A 9,505-nucleotide genomic window follows, 5' to 3' on the forward strand; every position below is an offset into this window, starting at 1 on the left:
CCAGTTAGTATATGAATAAAGCTGCTCCTTGATTGATTTTTACTGCTATGATTCTTTGAATTTCAGCTCTTCACACTAGTGATTTAATTTCACATTTGGATATTCTTGGACTTTGCACACATAGGAGCTGCTGCAGTGTTGTTGCAAAGCCATTGGGCTATTTCCACCTCTGCCAAATAAACTTTGACAAGGTGTTCACCAAAATGAGACTCACTTCCTCCATCTGAACAATCTGGATAATGGTTTCACTTCTAATTATGAGCAACTGGAGATCTAAGGCTGCCTAATGGAAATGTGTTGGTAGTGCTGCAGCCGCCTCTCCTTTTGCCTCAGCTAAAGTAATCATGAGTAATGCCACAAACTCGGTGAAGTTTTTATGGTAAAATCCCAGCAGGAGAGAAGATGCATCTCCAGTCATTGTAAAGAAAAAATATATCCATAAGATTGCAGCTTACAGAAATCAATCCCATGAAAAACAAATTGCTACCTGCTCTGTTTCACCATGATAATTCAGTCTGGCCTCCACAGTGGTGATTTGGAATTGCAGCACGTTCACTTTGCAGCTTTTCATTTTCATCCACAGATTCCCTTTGCCATCACAGGACAGAGAAACTCACCCTGTCTCAGCCCTGTAAGGAGGCCCCACACCTTCAGCCATGAGAGGTGACCTCAAAATGCAGCTCCCTGCTTCATCTGCCCTCACAACCATCGATAAATAAATTTCTCTCACCATGGGTGAAGCTCAGCATTGACAGAATTCTGACCTGAGTCCTCTGCTGCTCCTGCCAGCTCAACCCTTCACAATCCCAGCTGAACTGAAATTTTCCATATGTTCCCCTGGAAAAGATAATGCTCTATTCCTTCTGTTCAAGACCACTTCATCCCAGGGAGTCAGAAGTGTCTGGAAGTGGAAATCTCAAGTTCCAAAAGACCCTGAGGCTCTGTGACCATTCCTAAGTTCACCTTGTACTTCCAGAGCCCTCCAGAGATGTGCAGCCCCAGCCTGTGCTGGTTCCTTTGCCCCAAAGGACTGTGGAGAAACGGCAGTTCCTAGGAATTCATACACAGGGGGAGGAGATTGGTTACAACCCAGGGGCTGGAAAACTGCAGAAGCAGAAGACTTGAGAGGTCAAGTATTGGCCAAGGCAAACTCTGCTTTCTTTCTCCCTGGCAGCTTCTCATTCTCCCAGCTTCTCCTCACTCTGGCCAGGGGCTGGAAAGGGCCTGATGCTGCCCAGGGTCTGATAAAAATGGTCTTGGAGAGGAGGTTTGGGCTTCCTTTCATATCCATCTCCATTCATAAAGCAGGGAAAGTGTTACAGTGAAATTCCCACAGCTGGGAGCATTTTAAACTCCATTCTCCAGGCAAGGCAATTCCAGAGAGGAGCTGGAATTGTCACCCAGCAGGCAGGGGAGCCTGGGAGAGCTGTGAAATGAGGATCTGAGGAGCAGGAGTGACAGTTTTTGCTGGAGATGTTTTGATCCCAACACTGTTTCCAAGGCTCCCCTCCCACAGTTTCCTCTCTAGGTCTGCTCAGCAATCACCCAGAAAGCAAAGAAGAAAAAAAAAAAAAAAAAGAAAGAAAATTGCCACAACCCTCTAACCATTGTTTTCCAAAGTATTATTCAGGGGAAAAAGCTGCACCACTTGCTCTCTAGGGTGAAAAACAACTTGTTTCCATTCCCTTGGCATTTGGAAAACACAGGTATTGACTGAACTCCCAGAGAGCAGAGGCTGCTTGTGCCCCAAACCACGGCCCACAGGCACCCTCCGAAAAGCCCTCCCAGCACCAGGAGTGTGGCACAGAGCAGTGGTGAGAGCAGTAGAATAAAAGATGTATTTTAAAACCCACAGGACATGGCACCAGCTCAGGTAATGCAGAGCATCCTGCAGGACAGCCCAGAGTAGCCTTTATTGGCCTGAATTGTCCTGTAGGATCACTCCAAGGACTTGGGCAGACTTTTCTCTCCCCATTTACACTGTTCAGGGTGGCATGAGCTTGCTTCCTTTAGCATAACCAAACCCTATCTTTCTTTTTTTTAGCACTTTTCCCCCTGCCTTCACCACCAACTCAGTCCAAGGGCTGGCAGTAGATCAAGGGAAGAATCTGCAAGCTCTCAGGTTTATTTCTTACCCAGGTAATTCCCTAATCCAAATGCACAGCAGTGCAGGGCCCATGGGGGTGCTCCAGCAGACACTCACTAGCTTCCACTGCTGGAGAGGCTCCTCCATTCTTGGGAGAAACCCACCCTGGAAGCTGTGCAGGTGATATGAGGGTGGCAAAGCTGCTCCCAGGGTGGATCCTGTTCTCTGCAAAGATCTTAATAAATACAGCTAAATAAAGTCATGAAATATTGCTGCTTGATGTCTTTGGAGAAAGGCTGTGCTGCTAATGATGGCTCCCCTGGCACTTGGCAGGTTTTTAGGAGCAGCAAAAAAAAATCCTGTTGCCTGTGAGCAGGCACAGACATATCTGTATTAAAAAATGTAATGTGCATGCTCTCAGGGAGATGCTCAGCTGTCACAGCAGAGCAGGTCACAGCAGCATTTCATCTATGGACTCTGGAGCTGCTGGTGGACATCATGTGCTTTATGGGCAGCTAGGTGCCTCTTCTTGTCTGTACCCAGCAAATGATTTCATTTGTGGCCATTACTATTTTTGAAAGGACTCTGTGCTTTTAAATAGACCATTGAAACAGTGGCTCAGTGTCCAGCCTCAGCAGGAGCCACCACAAACTGACAGAGGGGCTGCAAGGACAGTGTGAACAATGTGGCCATGACAGCATTTGGTGACATCCAGCTGCAACATCCCCATCCCAAATGAGAGCTTCTTCAGGAGAGCATCTCTGATTGAGACAAGCTGCTCCTCAGCAGCATCTTCTGATCCAGGGTGTTCTCTGCCCTGAAACACAAACAGCACTCACAGCCTCAGTGGCACCAAAGCTCTCCAGGCCCACGGCTGAAGCTCTCCTGTGGGTGCATGTAAAACCCATGTTGGACCAACAGCCTTATTTTTTCCTGGGATCTCTCCCCTCTCTTACATCTGGTCCTAAAGATCATCTCAAGCATCTCTAAAGCAGAAATCATTATTTTCTTGCCCAGAAAAGCTGTGGCTGACCCACTCTGGAAGTGTTCCAGGCCAGCTTGGATGGGTCTTGAAGCAACATGGGGTAGTGGAGGGTGCCCATGGAGGGGTGGAACTGGGTGCTCTGTAGGGTCTGCCATTCCTGTGGCATTCACATTCTCTGAACATGATTTTCTTGCTCAGGTTTTTTTCTCTTGGGAAGCTGAAAGGCAGTAAGAGGCCTCAAGAGAAAAGAAAAACAATTCTTATCTCATTTGTTTACTTGTGTTGTGCTCATGTGAAATGTGTTTGGAAATTGTTCACTTACAGTGATTGTTTCATTGGATTCTGCTGTGAGTTGTTTTGACTCATTGGCCAAGTGGGCCAAGCTGTGTCAGTCCTCTGGAAAGAGTCACAGATTTTCATTATTATCTTTTTAGCATTTAGTAAGTATTTTTTCTGTATTCTTTAGTATAGTTTAGTATAGTATTCTTTAATATAATATAGTATAATAAAGTAATAAATTAGCCTTCTGATGAGATAGAGTCAGATGCATCCTTCATCGGGAGTGCCTTGCATTTACAATACCTTCCAACCCAAACCATTCTGTGATTTGTGATTTTAGGACACCAAGTCACCACCCAAAGCTGTTTCACAAAGGGAACCCCCAGTCCACCACTTCCCCTCTGCCTCGACACCACCTGGATGCCAAATCAGCTGAATCTGCAGTGGAGTTGAGAGGAATGACAGATTTGTCTTTACAAACAAGCTGTAGGTCTGCTGGTAGATAAAACTAGCACTGAGAGATAAAAAAAAAAAAACCAATGGAAAGGATTGCACTGATTGATAAATGGAGAAAGATATTTGCTTTTACAAATAAACGGTAGGTTGGTTGCTAAATGAAACTGCTCATTGAAAGATGAAAGAAACAATGGGGAAAACCCCTAAATTCCATAAGAATTAAAAATTAAAAGGGAGGGTTATATATGAGAGGGAAATCTTTGGTATCAGGCGTTCCAGGAAATCTGTACCTCAAGTACCTCAGCCAATGGGGAAAGAGAGAAGGGAAATGCAGCCGGGAAATTGGGATTAAAAGGAGGCTGAGTCCTTTAAAAATGTGAGAGACCCCAGGGGAATGCCCCATGGCCTCTCCCTTTATTGGAATAAAGTAAAAAGACTCCTCTGTCTCCTTTTTGGACATAAACCTCTGATGTTTGTGGATTAATTTTCCAGACAGAGTGAAAGATGCTGGATGAGCCAGGAGGAGAAGCAAGAGGCAGATCAGCTCCCCCTGCTCTGTGTGTGAGACTTGGCAAGTGTGTGACTTGCACTTCCAAAGGCTGCTGAAAGAAAAGGGCCTGATTTGCCTTGAAGCAGTGGGAGTTGGGGTTATGTGCAGCCTCTCTCTTTGCCTTCAAAAGCATCTGTTAATAGAGAGGAGTTGGAGGGGAGCAGCAGACAAAGAGACATCACAGGCACCATCCTCCCCTTCAGTGGCACTGCCGCTTGCCAGGAGGGTTTCTCATGCAGCCCACGCCTGTGATGTGCCATTATATTCCATGAAAAGAAGGGAAAATGTCAACTTTAGAACATCTTGGCTATTTCCAGAGGTGTAATGCTATTACAGAGCTGAGATGACATGCAGTAGAGGCTGCTGCCTGTTCCCAAAAGCAGTTCAGGACCCAGCTCTTGAGGAGTCACCTGAGTAAAAATAAAGCCAATCCCAGAACAAGGCAGCAGCTCCCCATTTATCCCCTTTTATCCATCAGGGCTCCCCAGATCTCATCCTGAAGTGCCACTTGTTGACCAGAGCACAGGGAGGGGATGGTGAAGGGCTCTGACCTTGTGTGACATTTCCCACACTCTGGCATCCCAAAGGCCACATGTCCCAGGGCAGCCACCAAATTTGTGCCTGTAACTCATTTTTCTGTCATATCTCTAGCAATGTAATAAACTCAGGCCTCATTTCCTGCATCCCAGGTCACTCCTCAACAAATTAATCATCATTCCTCCTCCAAAGGAGCTTAAAAAAGATCCACTAAACCATTTGCTCTGTGGTCCTTCATGAGATGCTCCAGGTATCCAGTTCAGCATCCAATTTCTCAGGACACCAGCACGGCAACAGCTCCCTTCTGACAGGGGATATTATTTTAAAGGACAGAATAATCAAATGTAACACACAGGTTCTCCTTCAGCACTGGCAAAGAAAATCCCTTTAATCTGAAATATGACACATCCTGATCAGGTGCAGAGGGGGAAAAAAAAGAACCAGATCAGAGGGATTTTGCTTTCATGTGGCTACAATATAAATCATCATCCAGGGCAAGAAATGTGTAGTAATTGTAACTCCTCTCTGCAGCACATCAGAGACCTGTGAGGGCTGAGATGGCTCCATAGCTACTGAGCCTCCCAGGCCCCAATTACCCCTCTCCCTGCTCTCTGTATCAAAGGCAAAAAATTGCTTTCTTCATGCTAAATGATCTGCAGGGTGGAGGCAAATGGGCAAAGGGACTTGGAGAAACGAGCGTGGGCTCTGCTGTGCCCAGGTCTCAGCTCCTTCTTCAGAGGAGGAAGCGCAGTCGGAAGGTGTGGGGCTGAAGGTGCTGAGTTTTGCACCTCACCACCCCTGTGATCAGCTGGCTATTTGCTTTAGTAAACAAAAAAATTAATCTGTGCTCAATTTGGTCTTTGGACACTCCAGGATACCTGAGAGGAAGAAATAAACTGCAGAGAAAAATGTTTTTGTCTTCCGACACTTCTATTTAGGAAAAACAGCTTGCAGCACTGACTGTCCTGGGCAGATGGACATGAGCATGTCAGGGGACTTGTCCTCTCAGAAAAGGAAAAGCCAAGGCTGATGAAATTAATTTGGTAGTGGATCACCTAGAAATCTTGTGGCAGGGACCTTCTTCAGTCTCTGCATCCCAGCCAGGGCTTGGCTGCTCTCCCAAAAGCAGAGACATTCTTTTCTCCTTTTCTCTCCTAAACAAGTTTCCCTCCTCCCAGGTAGCACAAGACCTGCCAGGTATTTTTACCTATCCAGGGCATGCCCTCCCCTTCTCTTAAACCAACTTAAAATGAATTTGTGGAAGGTGTTCCTGCCCAGACACTTCACACTTGCAATGTCTCTTGTAGCTACATGGCCATGCAAATGCTTCCATTGCTGCCTGGAGCGTGGCAGGTCCATCCAGCTCCGTGGCAATGTCCCTGGGTTTGCTGGATGCAGATTTTAATTCATCTGCAACATTTCCAGTGCTCAGGGTCACTTGCTAAATCCAGGCTGATCACTGCACCATTTCCTTTCTCCACTGCATCAGTTTTTGATGTCTTATACACTCATTTGCTGCTGACTAGACCCAAAATTACATATTTTGCTTCAATTTTGTCTTACAAGCAGTGGCCATGGGTTTATAACCTCAAGAACAGCCAGGTAAGCAAGAACTTCACGGTTCTTCAGATTCAGTGTTCAGCCCATAGAACCACACCAACATTTTATTTCCATAGCTGACATCCCTCTTCCACAGGAAATTCCCATACTGTGGTTTTCTCATGAGCACCAGTGCTAGAGCTCAGGGTTTGTCATGGCAGTGAAGCTCTCAAGCAATCACACTGAGATTTTAGCTCCAGGTTTCTGTCAGGCTGGGGTGTCCAGAAGAGTCTTGTGCAGGTTCTAATAACGTGGATGCTATTCAGCACCATAAGCCCTGCTGTGGCTCACCAGGTAAATGGGAAATTATAATATCTTTTTCCTATTTCCTGTCTCCTCAAAGTCTGTACTCTGCTATCCAAAACAAATCCCCCCATGCCTCAGTATTTCCACAGCCTCATCTCCTTTCCACACTCAGATGTTTCAGGGTAATAATTGTATATTTTTAAGCCCAGCATGCTGACAGCAAAACAAATATCCAATTAAATACTTATTTTTAATAGCTGCTGTACAGCTTGCATGCAGCCAAATCCCTTGATTACCCTTTTGTTTTTCATGCTATTAAGCCACATTCTTCACTTTCAATTTTAGAGGAAAGTCTTCCCTGGACTGTGCATCCCCCTCCTGCAGCCCAGCAGGCAGATCCCGTGAGCCACGGTGGCTTTGGAAGCTTTTTCTGTCACTTCCAGCAAGGACAAAGCACCCAACAAAGCTCTGCCACCATTTCTCATGCAATCCATGGTCCAGAGGAGCAGACCTGGCACCCTCCTGCCCATAAATAAATTCCATGTGCCCAGCACTGAGGCACAGCTCAGCTTTCCCTTGTTCCAGCCTGGAGTCAATGATGCATTTTACTTCCTCCCTCCTTCCTATTTTAAACCCAAGACCAGAGGTTTTTTTTTTGTTTTTTTTGTTTTTGTTTTTTTTTTTTTTTTTTTTTTTTTTTTTTTTTTTTTTTTTTTTTTTTTTTTCAGGTCTCCTTGGCCCTGGCTGTGTCTTGAATATATCAATTTTTTTCTAGTTAACTCTTCGCTCCTGCTGAAGTTGGGGCAGCTCCAAACTCCTGTGGGATGCAGAACTGACATTGCTAGTGTGTTATTTAATCTCACAAACAGCTCCTTGGCCCAAATTACCTTGTTTGTCACCACAAACCCATCCTGGATGTTCACGCAACAGTGCAGCTCCCATTCTGCAGCCCTGCTGCTGCTCTTGTAACAAAAATCCAATTTCTGGGTATTTCAGTCGAATTTCAGCCTGTATCCAAGTGAGATTTAACCAGACAGGAATGTAATGCAGTAAGTCAGGGGAATGGAAAACTGTTATTTGCTATTTTTTTAATATTAAAAATGCAAAGTATAAATAATCTGGGGGGAAAAAATTAAATCAGAAATCCTGATATTACTTCCATAATTGCAGATTAAGTTATGGAAAGAATAAAGCACAGCTCCATGGGCAGATGATTTCCAGAAGCAAATCAATAACTTTTAAAGGGCATATTGACCAGCAAGAATGAACCTTGGGAAAAGAGCTAAAATTGAAAAAAGATCTACTTGACAAATTATTTAAAATAAGGATTTTTCAGCTTCTTGATCTAAAGTACAGTTAAATCCAGTGATCTAAACATGTTGACTGCAAATCCCAGGTCAGGAAATGTTTTCATAATTGGTACTTTGCTTGTGTAAGGGAAGATGTTTTGAATTTACATCAGACATTCTTGATTTAATTCTAAATTTCTTTTTATATGAGTACAGTCACTTTTTTTTGCAGGGATTTAATTTTTTTTAACACATTACAAATTTTCCCTCCATAAAGAAAAATAAAATCTTTTATCATCAGCCTCCTTTGTTGCCCAGTTCCATTTCCTCTGCCTCAGATGAAATCCTTAGTGAAGAGCCTCGTTGGCTGCACTTTGCCCTTCCAGTCACTTTGTATTAAAGATTTGGAAAATTAGTAAAAGTGCAGCTCCACTCCCAAATGCTGGCCCAACACCATATGCAAGATCCAGGAGTTTTCTGGGAATATTTTTGGGAAAGGAGAGTCAAAAGCTGCCATTAATCTCCATTTATGTCCCTACACTGCCAGGAGCTGCTCAGGTCTTTGGCAACTTTTTAGTGCCAGAGAACCACAGAATCTTTTAGGTTGGAAAAGTCCTCTGAGACCGAGTCCAGCCATTCCCCCAGCACTGCCAAGGCCACCACTGACCCCTGTCCCCAAGTGCCACATCCACATGGCTTTAAAATCCCTCCAGGGACGGGCACTCCACCACCGCCCTGGGCAGCTGTGCCAGTGCTTAACAACTCTTTTTGTGATGGAATTTTTCCTAATAACATACCTAAACCTCCCCTGGTGCAACATGGAGTCATTTCCCCTTGTCCTTGTTACTTGGGAGCAGAGAACAACTCACTCTCACCCATGAATGTTCCTGCCTGGACATCAAGGCTCTGCTGAACAAGGTCTTCCAGCCCATGCTAAGAAGTTTTTTCAGGACAGATGGCACATTTCCATCACTCTGGGAAGAGATTTTTACCAGGAAATCAGACTAAGACCTAAGCCAAAAAGACTTAAAGTAAATCAGAAAAAACCATAGTGCCTGGGAGGTGGAAAGCCTGGGTTGCAAACACCACGTGGATTTGCACTGGGTGCCCAGCAGTTATCATTAAGAAAGGAAACATTTCTGCTGGGAACATCTCTCTTGACTCCCTGCTGCTGGCTGAGACCCAAACCCTTCCCTTGGGATGGCATCACCACTGGGGAAAAAAAAAAGGGGAAACCTCTGTGAGCCTTAAGGAAGTTGAGAGTGAAGTGAAATTCCCTGTGCACTGAAATTCTGTGCACCTTAAAGTGCTTGTGACCCCCACATGTGCAGGGGGTCCCACAAGAGGGAGGATGAGGTTTGCCACAAATAAAGGAGGTTTTTTGTGCCTGGCCCTGGGCACAGATCCTGCTGTGTGCCTTTACCACCAGAACATGCAGGGAATGCCTTTGGTTTGTCCTTCCCAAATACATTGATGAA

This window comes from Pyrgilauda ruficollis, unplaced genomic scaffold (genome assembly GCF_017590135.1).
Source record: "Pyrgilauda ruficollis isolate IOZ18807 unplaced genomic scaffold, ASM1759013v1 scaffold110, whole genome shotgun sequence".
In the NCBI taxonomy this organism is placed as follows: domain Eukaryota; kingdom Metazoa; phylum Chordata; class Aves; order Passeriformes; family Passeridae; genus Pyrgilauda; species Pyrgilauda ruficollis.